This window comes from Artemia sp. Qi Xiang Cuo, chromosome 20, assembly GCF_049724085.1.
Source record: "Artemia sp. Qi Xiang Cuo chromosome 20, ASM4972408v1, whole genome shotgun sequence".
NCBI classification, from domain to species: Eukaryota; Metazoa; Arthropoda; class Branchiopoda; order Anostraca; family Artemiidae; genus Artemia; species Artemia sp. Qi Xiang Cuo.
The window spans coordinates 12,906,954-12,925,708 of record NC_142813.1 but is presented as its reverse complement, the minus strand read 5'-3'; the positions used below and the strand labels follow the sequence as shown (position 1 = coordinate 12,925,708).

The 18,755-nt window shown below is 36.0% G+C and overlaps 1 protein-coding gene across 1 annotated transcript in view; it reads right to left on the bottom strand.

Annotated features, from left to right (window-relative positions):
* The window catches only part of LOC148939883 (mpv17-like protein 2), a 39,425-nt gene extending 38,435 nt beyond the window's left edge, over window positions 1-990 (bottom strand). Inside the window, exon 1 of the mRNA XM_089106507.1 lies at window positions 931-990. The gene's annotated coding sequence lies outside the window, so the exon portion shown is untranslated. The remainder of the gene's footprint in view (window positions 1-930) is intronic.
* Window positions 991-18,755: the final 17,765 nt, after the last annotated feature.

Genomic DNA, 18,755 nt, shown 5'->3' with positions numbered 1-18,755 from the left:
ATATATATATATATATATATATATATATATATATATATATATATATATATATATATATATAGGCCTATATATATATATATATATATATATATATATATATATATATATATATATATATATATATATATATATATATATATATATATATATATATATATATATATATATATATATATATATATATATATATATATATATATATATATATATATATATATATATATATATATATATATATATATATATATATATATATATATATATATATATATATATATATATATATATATATATATATATATATATATATATATATATATATATATATAGGGTAAGACACCCAGTAGTCGGCCACCTGCCTATTCTCGGACAGAATCTTTTATACTATTTTAATAACCAATTTACAATGAGCCGTTTGTATGTCTGAGTTTAGGCAGAATTGTCACTTGTTAGTAAATTCAAAAATAGGAGGCGCTGTGCAAGTGAAACTATTTGAATTAGTAACCTAGGCCTACTTGTTCAGAAATTCTTCAGAAATTTTTTGATAAAAAAATTAAGTTTCTAGGTGGTATAATACAGTAATTAGAGTGGTTTAAAGTTTTCAAAGTGATTAAAGTGTCTGACTACTGGGTGTCTTACCCTATATATATATATATATATATATATATATATATATATATATATATATATATATATATATATATATATATATACACTGTCAAATTAGAAATCTGGTGGTAGGCCTATCCTGTCTGTAGGCTATAGGATAGATACTTTTTGACAAGAATATCTAGCCATGACTAGGCACTTTCCAAGTACTGGGGATACATTATTTCTAGAATTGTAATAAAAATGTTCATAGCACTCCAAAAACAGTAGCAGATAGATTTTATTAACTGAAATAACAAGACTGTAAAGAAATTGACCTACTATTCTGTCTTTCAATATTTTGCATAAATAAACAGCGTTGCTTAATGTCGCACATTTGAAGCACAGCATGAATGCTAAATCGCAGATTAGAACGGTTTATTTATTTCTAATCCTACAAAGATGTACTTTTGTGCGTTTTCAGTATTAACAAGAGAAGAGAGAAATTAATCTAGCCAGGCCCCTTCTCTGGACTAATTACCAAGGCTGCGCTGAAAAACTTTCTGTGGCGAAATGGTCATCGGTAACGGCGTCTCTCTGAAAAGTCTTATTTGAAATTACAGAGCACACGTGGACCCTGAAATAAGGCAGTTGAGTTTAGATCCCCGAATTTTCGGGGATTTCCCCGAAAATCTATGTGTCTCCCCGAAAAAAAAATATTTTTCCCCGAATTCCCGAAAATAACTCAACCACAGTTTGACCCCCTAGTGACTATCCCTAGCAAACATTACTTTACATACCATAATTTTTCACTACTCTCTTGTTCGTCAATTTTCGTCTCCTGTGTTGCTTTGCATAAGAACCAGACCGATACAATTTAATTATAGACGGTTCTTTAAATGTTCGCAAAAGTATTACTTTCTTTTATTTAGGTCTAATAATTTCGAATGCAGTATTCCAAATGGTATAAGATTCTTACATTCACATCATTCGTGGTCAAGTATCTTGACAAAATTAGCCAAGAATTATACTTAAAGTTGTTTAACGGAACGCTCAGTTAGATTCTGGATTTTGAAATTGAACTTCTAAAGAAAGAGAATTGTTTTGAAACCCGAATCATAAGTTTAAATTTGGTTTTCTTTTGCTGTTTTCGGTTTTGGAAATACTGTATTAATGTTTAATACATAATAGTTGACCGCATAATATATTGAAGAAATTGATCTTTTTGCCAGGAATTCTTATCATTTAAATTTTTGTTTCATTCGGTGTGTAAAATTTAAGTTCTTTTGTTTTTATCTGAGAATGGTATTTGTCCTACCACCCTTTATCCTCAAACGTATTCACCCAGCAGTCCCCTCACCATTATTATTCTGGTCCTTTCACCCGTGTAATATTTTCAGTGACGTAATATTTTAAACTGTAGTTTTAGGAATCTTTTACGGTCTTGCAAACTTATTAGTTAGGCAAAGGAAAATTTTACGGAAAATATATTCTGCTGAAATTCGGGATAGCCAAGTAAATTTGTTTAAATATCTAAGGCCTACCGTTACAACGTCTGATGCTTTAACAATTAATAACCCTGTATGAAGGCTAATTCTGAAACAAAATATTTTTTAAAAGAAAATGTGGTATAATTTATTTCTTCCGCCCTAAATACGATCTTCTTACCATAAAAAATTCACAACTCCCTCCCCCTCCTAATGAGGCCTAATTTAGCTACAGACTATGTAAAAGGTCGGGGAATAGAGGATTCAAACGGAAGTAACCCCAAAAATATTATCCATAAAAAAAAATACGATAAAGCTTAAAGTAAAAATTTGGGTATTAGGCTCATATTGTTTTCTTGTCAAGTTTTAAATATTTTCGGACTTATTTATCACGAACAGTTGGTTGATAATGCCAAATAATGTTACTGCGAAGTTAAAGAATTAGTAAATTTTATAAGATTTGTAGCCTACAGCTCTCATGTCCAGGCATTAGATGGGCTGATATAAAAATGAGACTGCAATAAGTATTATATTTGGAATATGGATGGTCACAGGGATGGTGGGAGGGTTGAGGGTTAATCGGTGACTATATAGTAATTATGAGGTAACCAAAAAGAAAGAAAAGCATAGTAGAAACAAACAATGAAAAAGATGTATGTTCGGAGGGGGTATTTCTCGCACGGGGGTGGGTATTTTCCGAAGGTATTTTTCGCGGGGGATATTTTCCGCAGGGGTACTTTCCGTCGGAGGATTTTTTCTGAGGGGTGGGGGGGGGGAGTAAACACCTAGGTCCTTAGAAGCAGCATGAAAAACCAATAATGTCTCTATTGTCATAAAAATTCCCTTTTTAATTTAAGTTTAAATTTACTTGTTAAGTTTAGTTCTTATTTGTTTTGAGTTTTAATATTACCCCATACTTATAGGTTGAATTTGTCTATTTAATTTACTTAACTAGAAACCGAAAACAATATTTGTTTTTGTTTTTAAATATTATAATGAATTTCTGAGATTAATGACTTAATACAAATTTCTACTGGTATTTACAGTTCACATGTGTTCACTATTTTTCTTTTCTTTTTTTTTTGAAAGCAATTTTGAAGTTTTTGCCGCAATATCAGCAATAATTTTGTTCAGCTTTGGGTTCCAATCCCGGTCTCTGGCTCTAAAACCAATTTTGTAAAAGGCTTCATTTACTACGCAGATACGAGCCCTACTTGAGCCTGAAAACGAGGCTAAAGCCAATTTTGGCTCCCAAATTTTCGCAACGAAATTCCATTTTGTTTTTTCCCCGAAAAATCCCCGAAACTTGAAGACTTGTCCCCAAAAATTACTCGAATTTTTAAGGCTTGTCACCGAATTTTAGTTTTCGAGAGTGGAAGCCCTGACTACAAATAAGTAACGATTAGTTACGATTTTGTCCGCATGACAAAATATTTAACAATCTGAAATATGGCTCCAGTCTAAGAAACCTGATTATAAGGACTATAAGGTAATGCACCTTTAAATACAGCCAATTCCACAAATTGTCAGAATAACCAATTTTAACATTTATATGGGAAATTCCCAATATTCTTCAGTAACTAGAAGCTGATTCTACGCAGCTTAAAGAGTTACAAAAAGTCGACTAGTGTTCAAATGTAAAATGGCCAGAATAACTATGACTATGGGGGGAGGGGGATAAGTCGCTTTATGTTGATGTTGTTTAACCGCAATAAGCAAAATTACAAAGTCAAAACACGCTTTAAAACTATCGTATAGAACTCTGGGCTGAAGATAACTTGACCGCTGCGTTTATGGTGCTTACGACAGGTTTTGAAAAATTATGTTGTCTATTTAAGCTGAAATGTGTGTTAACTAAGAAACTGAGAAGTAGAGAACAAAACAAGTATTTAAGGTATGTCAAACTGATTAAAAAATGGCTGCTCTGAAAGTCCGAACAAGCTTGTAAATATTTTGGATAAAAAAAACGTTTTTTACCCTGTCTGGTGTCAATTTGGATCATTTTGGATAAAACAATTTTTTTCAACTGAAAATAAGGAACAACATTAAAACTTGAAACGATCAGTAATTATCTGTTTACGAGGTTTTGCCGCTTCCTTAGTACCTCGCTGTTTTATGTGCTAAAGTTTAACTTTTTGTTCCAATTATTTAAGATTATGCAAGGTATTACAAAACACTAGAAGCATAATTGTCAGAAGAGAGGCATAAAAACCTGTACCCTATATCTTCTTTGAGGACTGGATAAAATTTTTTTTACCCACTTTCCAAACACAAAATTCCAAGTGCACTTACCCGTTCTATATGTATCAGGAGCACCAATTAAAATTTTATATTAATTGGTGCATAGTGGGTGCTATTAGAATCGCGTCAACTAATATGTCTGTCTCCATTCCTGTTGTCGGCCCCTATAAGTTCATGAAACAGGTATGATCTGGTATTGAGTTAGGTCTTTTTATTTTAATTTTCATGCATATGCTACAGTACTTGTTCCCAATCCCTAAATGAAGGAGTTTTTCCCAATCCTTAAATGAAGAATAATATCTTATAAACACTCCACAGTCTGACAGGGCCTTATATCTAATACATCCTGATACATCCTGACTCCTGATACATATAGAACGTTTAATTAGAATAAATAAGTTTTTGGCAAATTAAAAAAAATTCTCTAGCGTAAGATGCGAAGTACTGAGGAGGGGACATACCCTTCATTTACGTTATAATTTTTGTGGTTTTCAGTTTTAATTTTGCTCCTTTCTTTCAGTTGAAAAGACTTTTATTTAATTTCTGATAGTTCTTTAATTAATACCGGGAAATTCAGCTCCCCCTCTTATGGAAAATTCCCTTCCCCCAACGAAGACTCCTCCATGGAAAGATCCTTCCGAGTAAGCACCCCTACTGGAAGATCCCCTCTCCCCCCTCAAAAAAATTTATATGCTTCCTAATAGCCAATACTACATGTAAGCAATGGGCAAGGTTCACAACTTTCAACCCTTCCCAAGGGGACTGTGGGGGGGGGGTCAAGTCATCCTCAAAGACATAGTTATTGAATATTTTGACCATGTTGAAGAAAATGACTATCTCAAAATTTTGTCGGACAGTTTGAGTAAAAAGTGGGGTGGGAGGGGGGTTACCTATCCTCCAGTATTTCTGGTCACTTACAAAGGGCACTAGAACATTTTATTTCCAATGAAATGAGCCCTCTACCGATATTTTAGGATCACTGGCTCGATATGATTATCCCAGGGAAAAAAACAACAAAAAACAAATAAACACGCATCCGTCATATTGCTTCAGGCAAAAATTCAAAATTCCACATTTTTGTGCATAGGAGCTTGAAACCTCTGCAGTAGGGTGCTCTGATATTTTGAATCTCATGGTGTGATTTTCATTAAGATCACTAGATTTCTGAGGTGTGTTTTCCCCCTTTTTCAAAAATCTGGCAAATCTTCTCAGACTCATAACTTTTGATGGGTAATATTAAACTTCATGAATTATATATAATTTGAATAAGCATCAAAATTCGATTCTTTTGATGTATCTATTGTTATCAAGGCTTTGTTTCTATCTAATTCTATTAGTTCTATTATTTCTATCTAATTTAATTATTGATTCATTTAAGAATTTTTTTACCCAAGGATTTGCATTAAGTATTGCTGGAAACCAGATATTAATAATATAAAAACGGTTTGTTTTATTTTTTCAAAAATTCATCCTTAATATAGTGTTGGGCGATAATTTGATTGAACGATATATCGATATTTTTACTTTCGATATTTGATAAGCGATACATCAATTTCAATATCTCTGATCGTTTTTTTTTAAATTAACTCTTGGCTCTGCAAAAGTTAAATCAAAAATTGGGTACTTATCTGTTAGCCAGTAAACAATCTATAAAATCAGACAACAACCGGTTTATCGCCGTTTGTATATGGAGACAATTAGCTTCGGCTGAGTGGAAAATTACATAGCTATATTTTAATAAATATTTAGTTGGTATTTTGGTTAGATTAGGTTGCACTTTGCATGCAGTCCCGCTATGCTTAACCCCTAACCCCCCCTAATATGCAAATATACAGCCCAAATTATAAACATCCTATCTAGCATCTCAGTTGTTTCAACCCCGTACCTGTAGATCCAAATTCTCGAGTGTGTACTGGCTAACAGATATGTACCAAAAATTGTAATAAAAGCGTATTTTGTACAATTTGTTTTCCAACTTAGAATACTATAACACCAAGCAATAAAAATAAACTTCGATTACATAAATGAATATAATAGAAATCTATATTTGAAATTACTCGGGATCAGGATAAAGAAAGATAACACACTGGCTGCTTTTGACTATTCAAACTCAGCAACATGTCAATATTCTCCGCTGAGAATTTTTATTTAATCACTTCAGTGATTAAATAAAAAAAAAAGTTTTTTCAACTGAAAGTAAAGTTCAGCATTACGACTTAAAATGAACAGAAATTCTTCCATATGTGAGAGGGATGCCCCTCATATACGTTTTTTCTAGTATTTTGAAAAGCTTCTTATTCTAATAAAATAACCCCCGTGTTTCAGGAGTTGTTCTTATAGAGTTGGGACAAAAACTCAAAATTTAGCGTACAGAGCGAAGCATTGAAGAGGGGGTGTCTCCCTCATATACGGTGTGCTGTCTTTATGTTTTACCTTTCAGTATTCCTCCCTAGTTTCAGTTAAAACAATCGTTTTTTTTATTCAATTTTCGATCGTTGTCAAATAATGCCGGGAAATCTGTCTTTCTCTTCCGTGGACAATTCCCCTCCCCCCATAAAAATTATTCCATGGAAATTTCATTCTGCGTAAAATCTCCCTCCCCACGACAAATGCGTCCCTGCTGAAGATTCCACCCGGAAATTTTCTTATGGACAATGTCACCTAGAAAATTTTCTTTAGCCTACTTTCATTAAAAAAAAAGATTTGTTTTTCAGTTAGTTTCTAATCTTTTTTCAAATCATGCCAGAAAAACCCCTCGATGGGAATTTTTTCCTTGAAATTCCATCCTTTTAATGGAAAGATTCTCCCGCAGAAAATTCTCCCATGAAGAATTTCTCCCGTGGAAAATTTCCCCAGGGACAACATCTCTTGCGTAAAATTCCGCCATGAAAAATTTCTCCCGCTGAAAACTTCTTCATGGAACATCTCAAGGTGTAAAATTGAATCGGCAAAGAATAAGTAAGATCAGTTTCGCATAGGAGTTCTGTAAAATACTCACTTGTAATATTTCCCCTTGTGAGTTCATCTCCGGAAAATTCCTTGCCCATGGAAAATTATCCCCGTGGAGAATCCCCCTGCGGAAAATTCCCCTTCGTAAAAGATTTCTGTTTACTACCAAATAACAAATGCTATACGGCAACAATAGGCAAACTTCATAACTTATAGTCCTTCCCCCAAGTAATGCAGGGGTTCATGACAATTTCCTTGGAACATTTCTACAGGAAAAATTAAACGACAAAGAAAAAGCATAATAAATTTCGTGAAGGAGTTCTAATAAATTCTCCCGTGTACAATTCCCCCTTGTTAGTTCCTCCCCTAGATAATTGCGAAGACCACACTGCCTTTTCATGACGATAAATAAAGGTTCGATTGGGGATAAAATCCTTTTAATCGACAGTGATAAATTTCACAAAAATACTAGATATTTCGTTCACTGTATGTGTGACGAAAATATTTAGTGTTTTTGTGAAATTTGTCCATCGAAAATTCTACCCGTGAAAAATCCCCCCCCCCCCAAAAAAAAAATTCCCCCTCCCCGAAATATGTCTGTTCAATTACAAATAAAAAATACTATAAGTAAACAATACGCAAAATTCATAACAAAGCCCTTTCTCCGGGTCGTGGGGTCAACTTATCTCTGGAGGCACAGTTATTAGATCCTTAAGCTATGGTGAACAAAATAGATATCACAAAATTTGGATCGCATAACCTCAGGGAAAAATGGCGGGGGAGAGGGGCTAGTTGCCCTACAATAATCTGGGTCACTTTTAAGGGGACATAGAACTTTTATTTTCGTTTGAACGAGCTCTTTCCCAATATGCTTGGGCCACTGGCTTGATGCGATCACCCTGAAAAAAAAGGAATAAATAAATACGCATCCGTGGTATTTCTTCTGACGAGAATTACAAAATTCCATATTTTTGCAGAGGAGGAGGTTGAAATCTTTACAGTGAGGTTCCATGATAAGATGAATCTGATGGTGTGCTTTTCATTAAGATTCCTTGGATTTTTGGGATGTTTCTCCCCTTTGTCAAAAATTAATCAAATTTTCTCAGGCTCGTATCTTTTGATGGGAAGATTAAACCGAACGAATCTTATATATATGGAATCATAAGCAGGCAATAGCGCTGCCTAAGTAAAGAACGATGTTGGCACAATGTATTATTTATTTTTTTTTGTTTAGAGCAGGACACTTCGTATCAAAGGAGTTGTCGTAGAAACTAGGAAAAGGGCTCATTTGATTGGAAAATGGATCGGCTAGTGCCCTTTTTAATAGTCGAAAGTGATTGGAAGGCAACTAACACCCCTTCCACGCCCACCATTTCCCCAATTATGCCTTTGAACAGGACACTCCCCCCACAGTCTCCGGGACAAGGGTTGTAAGTTATGTCCTTGGGGCATATAATGTTTTTATTGAAAGCAGTGTCGTAGAAACATGAAAAAGGGCTCATTTGATTGGAAATTCAAAGGGCTAGTGTCCTTTTTAGTAATCGAAAGTGATTGAAGGGCAACAAACCCCCTCTTACGCCCACCATTTCCCCAAACACATCCAATCAAAATTTTGAGATATACATTTTGTTCAACATAGTCAAAAGGTCCAGAAAGTATGTCTTTGAGGATGACACTCCCCCCACACCCTCAGAGCAAGGGTTTTACGTTATGTCCTGAGGGCATATAAGGTTTTTCATAGAAAGTGTTGCGGTAGAATCTTCAAAAAGGTCTCATTCGATTGGAAATTGAAATGGCCAGTGCTCTTTTTCATACTTGCAACTGACTGGAGAGCAACTAACCCCCTCTCATGCCCATAATTTCCCCAAAGACATGCAACCAAAATTTTGAGATATCTTTTTTGTTCAACGTAGTTAAAAGTTTGGAAATTAGGTCTTTGAGGATGATAATCCCCTCAGAGCCCTTAGCGCAAGGGTTGTAAGTTATGCCCTGGGGGGATAAAAGGTTTTTATAGAAAGCGTTGTCGTAGAAACTTCAAAAAAGACTCATTCGATTGGAAATTGAAAAGGCTAGTGCCTTTTTTAAGGGTCGAAAATGATTGAAGGGTAACTAATACCCCTCTCATGCCCACCATTTCCCCAAACACATACAATCAAAATCCTAAGATATCTATTTTGTTCAACCTAGTTGAAAGTCCTGGGAATTAGGTCGTTGGGGGTGATAACCCCATCAGAGCCCTCAGGGCAAGGGTTGTAAGTTATGCCCTGGGGGCATATAAGGATTTTATAGAAAGTATTGTCCTAAAAACTGCAAAAAGGGCTCACTCGATTGGAAATTGAAACGGCTAGTGCCCTTTTTAATAGTTGAAAGTAATTAACTAACCCCCCTCTCACGCCCCCCAATTCCCCAAACACATTCAGTAAAAATTTTGAAATGTGTATTTTTTTTAACCTAGATGAAAGTCCTGGAAATTAGGTCGTTGGGGATGATAACCCCCTCAGAGCCCTCAGGGCAAGGGTAGTAAGTTATGCCCTGAGAGTATATAAGCTTTTTATAGAAAGTTTTGTCGTAGAAACTTCAAAAAAGCTCATTTGATTGGAAATTGAAAGGGCTAGTGCCTTTTGTAATAGTCGAAAGTGATTGAAAGGTAACTAACAACCCTCTCACGCCCACCATTTCCCAAAACACATACAATCAAAATCCTAAGATATCTATTTTGTTCGACCTAGTTGAAAGTCCTGGTAATTAGGTCGTTGGGGATGATAACGCCCTCAGAGCACTCAGGGCAAGGGTTGTAAGTAATGCCCTGGGGGCATATAAGGTATTTGTAGAAAGTGTTGCCGTAAAAACTTCAAAAAGGGCTCACTCGATTGGAAATTGAAACGGCTAGGGCCCTTGCCCTAGATCTCAAAATTTTGAGATAGCCATTTTGTTCAACGTAGTTCAAAGATCAGAAATTATGTCTTTAAGGAGGACACTCTCCCCACAGCCCTCAGGGCAGAGGTTGTAAATTATGCTTCGGGGGCATATAAGGTTTTTATAGAAAGTGTTGTCGTAAAAACTTCAAAAAGGACTTATTTGACTGGAAATTCAAAGGACTAGTGGTCTTTTTAATAGTTGAAAGCGACTGAGGGCAACTAACCCCCCTCTCACGTCCACCATTTCCCCAAACACATCCAATAAAAATTTTGAGATAGACATTTTGTTCAACGTTGTTGAAAGGTCCGAAAATTATGTCTTTGAGGATGATACTCCTCCCACATTCCTCAGGGCAAGGTTTTAAGTTGTACCCTGGGGGCATATAAGATTTTTAAAGAAAGTGTTGTCGTAAAAACTTCAAATAGGGCTCATTCGATTGGAAATTCAAAGGGCTAGTACCCTTTTTAATAGTTGAAAGTAATTAGAGGGTAACTAACCCCCTATCCTGCCCATCATTTCCCCAAACGCATACAAGAAAAGTTTTTCAATTTCAATTCAATTCAATTTATTAATTACTACAATAAAGACATAAATACACTGAAGCGCTAGAGGTCCCAAGAAGCATAGCTTGTAGAGGACCTCGTATCAATCACAAAATCCACACACAACAAATCCGGGAAGGAAAAAAAAATACAAAAATATCTCAAAAATATAAACACAATGCGAGAAAAATCAAACAAAAAAGAACAAAAAAAAAACAAAAAACAAACAAACAAACAACTGTTACACAATAACCTTTGACTTAATTCTATCCAAACTGAAAATGTCCTGTAATTTATTAAAATTCCAAACCGTTAACAATAATATTAAACAACGGGGTTCAAATCAGATTCAACATAATAAGAGAAGAGAAAAGGAAAAAAACTATATAAAGTAAAGTGGAAAAAATAGATAAAGCAAAATGAATAAAAAAATAAAGAAAAAAAAAACAAAATTACTTCAAGCCTTTGAGAATATTTTTCTGCAAAGGGAAGAAGAGTTTTTGATAAGAGAAAGTTCCCTGGGAAGAGAGTTCCTAAGAGCAATTGCTCTATAAATTGGTGACCTCTGAGCTGCTGAGGATACCCTTTTAGGCAGCCGAAATTGGTGAACAGAGCTCCGAAGCAAAGTGTGGCACTTATGTGTTGATGCTAGATCAAAGTAGGATAAGATGTTTGGAGGAAGCGAGAAATTGAAGGCTCGATGAGCTAGTTTTAGGTTCTGCTTCTTGATAACCACATCTAAGGCATCTAGACCTGTATCACTGTAAAGATCAGCTGTAGGATAGACTCGGGGAAGGCGAAAAGTTGCCTTCACCACTCTATTCTGTGCTGTTCGGAGTTGCTGAAGGGAAGAATAGTTAGTATTGCCCCATACAGTGCAATAATAAGAAAGATAAGAAAGGAAAAATGCATAGTAAAGAGAAAGCCTTTCATCGGGAGGAAGAAATTGATTGGCACGATGAAGCATAGACACTTGACGAGAAATTATAGAATGTGTATAGGAAATATGAGTTTTGAAAGAAAGAAAACAATCAATGTGCACACCAACAAGTCTAACACAAGAGCATTGGGGAATTATATCAGTACCATAAAAAACAAAGATTGTTTGGGAGGGTTCAGACATGTGGTATGGGATTCGAAAATGAATAATGTTCACACCAATTACGCATATAGTTGAGCAGGAGCTGAGCCTTAGCAACAGCAGAGGGCAGATCATTAGAAACCACAAAAAAACTACTATCGTTTGCCAACAAAACAGTGTGGGTATCAAGGTTGAGAGATGGAGGAAGGTCATTAATATAAGTAAGAAAGAGGAGTGGTTCCAAAACTAAGCCTTGAGGTACCCCTTTGGAAACCAAAGCTAGATCAGAATATTTCCCATCGTAACGCACAAACTGAGATCTATTAGACAGGTAATATTTAAACCATTCAAAGGCAATTCCCTGAACTCCAAGTAGAGACAGTTTTCTCAGTAAGACAAAATGATCTACTATGTCGAAAGCTTTATAAAAGTCAAGAAACAGTCCTATAGCACAACGACCGTTGTCTATGTTAACACGCACGAATTCTGTAACGTCAACTAGAGCACATGCAGTAGAGAGTTTAGGTTGGAAGCCATACTGGTGATCAGACAGAACAGAACAGCTTCAAATTGAAGCACCAGTAGACAGGAATGAAAAAGCCTCTTATGCACAACTTTTTCAAGTAATTTCAAGAAAATTGGGAGAATTGATATAGGTGTATAATTTGACACTAAGCTGGGGTTACCCTTTTTAAAAAGAGGGAGTACTTTTGCAATTTTAAACGAATCAGGGTATACACCTTTTGAAATAGAAAGATAAAAAATATGGGTAAGAGGTTCAACAACATAAGAAGAAACAGACTTAAGCACACGATTTGTTAGTCCAAGCGCATCAGGTGTGTTACTAATGCTTAAAGAAGAAATAAAATCACAGATCTCTATGCTTGTATAAGGAGTTAGAAAAATACTTCTCTCAGTTGGTGAAGATTTACCTAGTTTAGGAAAGGAGGGGGTCTTTACAGTTGGGAGGGGGGAAAAGAAAGAGTTGAAGGCACTAGGTACAGCTGCTTTTTCAATAGTTGAACTATCTGCATTCTTGAAGGCAGTAGGCTGTTTCTTTGATTGTTTCCTACGAGATAAAGCTTCATTAACTACACTCCAAACTTTCTGTAAATTACCTTTGCATTCCTGAATTTTCAACAAAAAATAATTCTTCTTAGCTAGTCTAATCGTTGATGTTAATACATTCTTATAATGCTTATACTCTGGTAAATCATCAGGATCAAGGCTTTTGCAAGCCAGCTTAAAAAGCTATGACTTCTGCATTGTTGATCTCACAAGACTAGGAGACATCCAAGGCATTTTGGGTTTATATTTACTAGAAGATTTTACTAGTGGAATTTTTTTTTCAATTAGCATTTTCAGCCAAATCATTAATGTGGATGATGCCCAATTAACATCATCAGAATTCATTACTGAACACCAATTATTAACACTAAGATCAGACATAACGTTATGAACATTGCTCTGACTATAAATTCTTGTATAAGACTCACCTCTGGTATCTTCTTGGCTGAGTATTTTTAATTTGGGAACAGAACAATAAATTGGAAAATGGTCAGAAAGATCACAGAAAATAATACCAGAGGAAAATTTAATATCATTTTTAGAAGACAGAAAAAAGTTGTCAATCATAGTTGCAGAAGATCTGTCTGGATCAACACGAGTAGGAAAGAAAATGCAAGGAAGAAGGCCAGAGGAAGAAAAAGATTAAAAAAAACGGTCAGACTCATTATCACACCCAATTTTCAATAAAATGCAGTTAAAGTCTCCAAGCATAAAAACATTTCTTGAAGCAAGCTTATCAATTGAGTACATTTCATCAATTAATTCAGAAAATTTCGGTATTGGGAAAGGTGGAGGCTTATAAAATAAACAAATAGTGTCACAACTTACTGTATCACATGACAGGTCAACAACCAAAGCATACACACTTCTATTATTTACAACTGGATAAAAAGTCATGTCAAGATCTGAACGTCTCACAACATTAAGATTACTTCTTAAAAAACGGGATATACCACCAGAGCACTTAGTTAGAGATCTAGTTGAGTGGTATGCAGTAAAACCTGGTATGTCATACACAGACACATCATCACTTGAATACAGCCAGGTCCCTGTGAGACCTACTACATCATAAGGGCAGTTGATATCACCAATATATTGCAGAACATTATCCCATTTGTACCTTAAACCTTGCACATTCAAAGTAAACACATTAAAGTTTTTAACAGAAGACATTGAGGGCAGCACTTTTTCAAAGTAATGTTGATAAGAATGGTAACAACAATCAGACTGATGAAGAGATTTTAACAGAGGATCATTTTCACGATCATCACTGGAAACGAAAGGTGAATCAAAACACACTGAATCAAGAAGAGAAAGTTTAGTTAGGAAACAAAAAGAATCTTGAGTATCATCCATTTTCATTACTCAATATTAGGAAAAGTGGTGAAACAGATAAAGCTAAATTAGTGTGGACAGGAAGAATACAGCATGGAAAATAAGTTAAAAAAACAAACTGCATGTAATAATTTTGATGACAAGGGAAAAAGAACAAGCCAAAGAAAAAAAAAGAAAAGTTGGCAAAAAAAATAACTAAGTAGATGATATTTTGTTGTAAAGAGAAGAGTTATGTTAAGCAGCACTAGTCATTCTGAAACAATAATGGCAAAAGATTCTTGCAAAACCGGAAGGGCATTAATGTCACCAATCGAGGATATTTTAAGTACCCTACTTCCACTTTTAACAAAAATATCACCATTCACAGTCCTTGCATTATTCCTGCCATAATGAGCTTAGCACCAGGTCCTTTTTATTTTTGAGAAGCAAGAAACGTGCTCTCAGGTTGCAGAACTCAATAATAACTGGTCGATTTTTATTACCAACTCGTTTTCCAATACGTTTCACAAACACAATGTCACTGTTCAAAAGACTAATGCCAGGAAACTTATCTTGGCAAAGTGACAAAACTTAGGTTCAGGGTTGTCAAATGTAGTATCCTCAGGTAATCCAAATACAATGAGTTGATTTTTTAATTCTTACTGCTTAAGTTGATCAGTTGGAGCAGCAACATGATCAGCAAACTTTTTTTTCAATGTCTACAATTTTACCAGAAAAGTCCATTGCTTGAAGCTGTTTACTGACCATCTGTTTAATGTCTTCCTGGATGGAGCCTGACATCAGGTTCTTTACTGCCAAATTATGGTCAACTTTGTCACCTTTCATAGGCAGACCAAGGGATTGAACTTGTGACTGAATGCTCTTTGTAACAATAGTAAGCAGGGATTTAAAGACATTTTCTTCAATGGACTTTGCCATCTTCTTCAAATTAGTAATATCTGTCTGAATCTCAGGCGTAGCAATGGCAGGATTACTTGGGTTAGCAGGCCTAGAATTAGCAGCAGCAGATTGGCTCCTGGTAGACATTTCAAAGAAGCAATATGAGCAAAGCACAGCAGAATAGAGAAACCAAGCAAAATGCAGGAAGCAAACAGATGCTGAGTAGCTGCAGGATTGTTGGAAATTAGTAGAAATTGGAAAGAATCTTACCCTTAAGGTCCCCTTTTTACCATAGGGATATCGTTGGATATACTTGTCAATTGCAATTGGGACAACTGATGAACCCACTGGTACCAATAGTTGTTGTTTCTTGTTAAAAACCACTGAGATAGAATTCAGCACATATCCAGCACATCAATTTTGTTTAACGTTATTGAAAGTACTGGAGATTAGGTCTTTGAGGATGATAACCCCCTTAGATTCCTCAGGGCAAGAATTGTAAGTTATTCCCCTGGGGGCATATAAGGTTTTTTTTATAGAAAGCAGTGTCGTAGAGACTTAAAAAAGGACTCAGTCAATTGGAAATTGAAAGGGCTAGTGCCCTTTCTAATAGTCATAAGTGATTGGAGGGCAACTAACCCCCTCTCATGGCCACCATTTCCCCAACCACATTCAATAAAGATTTTGAGATAGCTATTTTTTTCAACGTAGTTGAAAGTTCTAGAGATTAGGTCTTTGAGGATGACAACCCCGCCCCCCATAGCCCTTAGGGCAAGGGTTGTAAGTTGTATAAGGCATATAAGGTTTCTATAGAAAGCGTTGCCGTAGAAATTTCAAAAAGGGCTAATTAAATTGGGAACTGAGAGGGCCAGTGCCCTAATTAATAGTCAAATGTGATCAAAGGGAAAATGCCCCCCCCCCCACCACCCATCAATTTCCCAAACACTTCTGATCAACATTTTGATGTAGGCAATTTGTTAAGCCTTCAGCGTAGTTGAAGGATCCGGCAATTATATTTTTGAGTATGACAACCCCCCCCTCCCCCACAGCCCTAAGGGTTAAGGTTGTAAGTTATGTCCTGGGGGCATATAATGTTTTTTATAGAAAGTGTTGTCTATAAACCTTCAAAAAGGGACCATTCGATTGGAAATTGGGAGGGCTATTGCCCTTTTTAATAGGCGGAAGTAATCGGAGGGAGAATCACCCCCCTCCTCCCCACGCCCATCTCTTCCCCAAATATTTTCGATCAACATTTTGATATGGCCATTCTGTTCAATGTAGTTGAAAAATCTGGAAATTATGTCTTTGAGGATGACCACCCTCCCCTATAGCCCTCAGGACAAGGGTTGTAACTTATCAAGAGGATCAGTCTTTCTCCCTGAAAAAGATTATGTTAATATAAAACGAACAGAATTTAATTAAAAAAACGATTTCCACAAAATATGTTTTTTTTTTAAGTTAAGAACTCCATTAAGCCAAAAATGAACAAAAATAGAATCAGGTATGTATGCTGTGTATCAGCATGTATGATAAAATGTCAATGGATTAAATACATCATTGTTCTTCTTCTCCGCCATTTTCTAAACAATTTTCTATGTTGGATCTTTACTGGAGAACGTTTACTGGTAGATAATAAGCAGCGCAATGGTGCTGCCTAAGTAAAGAACGATGTTGGCACAATGTATTATTTATCATTTTATGGTTTCATGGTTTCTTTCTTTACAAAGGGGCACTTCGAATCGAAGGAGTTGTCTTAGAAACTTTGAAAAGGGCTCGTAGAAAATTTGATAGGAAATTGACAGGGCTTTGGCCTTTTTTAATAGTCGAAAGTGATTGGAAGGCAACTAAAACCCCTTCCACGCCCAACATTTCCCCAAACACGCCAATCAAAATTTTAAGATAGTCATTTGGTTCTACGTAAATGAAAGATCAGGAAATTATATCTTTGAGGAAGACACTCCCCCCACAGCCCTCTGGGCAAGGGTTGTAAGTTATGCCCTGGGGGAATATGAGGTTTTTATTGAAAACATTGTCATAGAAACTTAAAAAAGGGCTCATTTGACAGGATATTCAAAGGCCTAGTGTCGAAAGTGACACTTCACCTCACACGCCCACAAAATGGAACAGAATTGAACTAAATTCCATTTTGAACAAAATGGATACCTCAGAATTTTCATTGGGTGTGTTTGGAAAAATAGCGGGCGTGAGAGGGGTTGTTAGTTGCCCTCCAATCTCTTTCTACTATTAAAAAGGGCACGAGCCCTTTCAATTTCCAATCGAATGAGGCCTCTTTGTACTTTCAATGACAATCCTTTCTATAAAAACCTCATTTATCCCCTGGGCAAAACATACATATTTTGAGGGCTGTGGGGGGTTGCCATCCTCAAAGACCTAATTTTCAGAACTTTCAACTACGTTGAACAAAATGGCTATCTAGAAATTTTGATTGGATATGTTTGGGGAAATGGTGGGCGTGAGAGGGAGGTTAGTTGCCCTCCAATCACTTTCGACTATTAAAAAGGGCACTAGTCCTTTGAATCTTCCCTTGAATTAGCCCCTTTTCAAGTTTCTACGACAGCACTTAGAATAAAAACCTTATATGCCCCCAGGGCATAAATAAAAACCCTTGCCCTGAGGGCTGTGGGGAGGGGGTGTCATCCTCAAAGACCTAATTTCCAGAAATTTCAACTGGAATTTTTTTTTCCAACCCCATTCCTGGGCTTTAGTTTTCAGAATCAGACGTCAGTAGTCAATGAATACAAGAAGTCATCTTTATTTTTCCAGACCCATTCCTCAGATTTAAGTTCAGAATCAGGATCTCCCCCCCCAGCCCTCAGGGCAAGAGTTGTAAGTTATGCCCTGGGGGCATATGAGGTTTGTATTGAAAACACTGTCGTAGAAACTTGAAAAAGGGCTCATTTGACAGGAAATGCAAAGGCCTAATGTCGAAAGTGACACTTTTGTAATAGTCGAAAGTGATTGGAGGGCAACTAATCCCCCTTACACGCCCACCATTTCTCCAAACACAAGCAGTCAAAATTTTGAGATTTTCATTTTGTTCAACGTAATTGAAAGTTCTGGAAATTAGGTCTTTGAGGATGACACCCCCCTTCACAGCCCTCAGGGCAAGGGTTGTAATGTACTTATCATAGAGACTTCAAAAAGGGCTCAATTGATTTGAAATTGAAAGGGATAGTGCCCTCTTTAACAGTCAAGAGTGATTGGAGGTGAATTAATCCCCCTCTCAAAGCCACCATTTCCCAAAACACATCCAATAAAAATTTGAATATAGCCATTTTGTTCAACGTAGTTAAAAGATCTGGATATTATGTCTTTGAGGAGGATACTCCCCCCACAGCCCTCAGGACAAGGGTTGTAAGTTATGCCATGGGGCATATAAGGTCTTTATTCAAAGCGTTGTCGTAGAAACTTTCATTGAAAATTCAATTGAAAATTCAAAGGGATAGCACCCTTTTTAATAGTCGAAAGTGATTGGAGGGCAACTAACCCTCCTCTCACGCCCACCATTTCCCCAAACACATCAAATCAACATTTTGAGATAGCCATTTTGTTCAACGTAGTTGAAAGTTCTGGAAATTAGGTCTTTGAGGATGGCCACCCCCCACAGTCCCCAGAATAAGGGTTGTATGTTTTGCCCTTGGGACA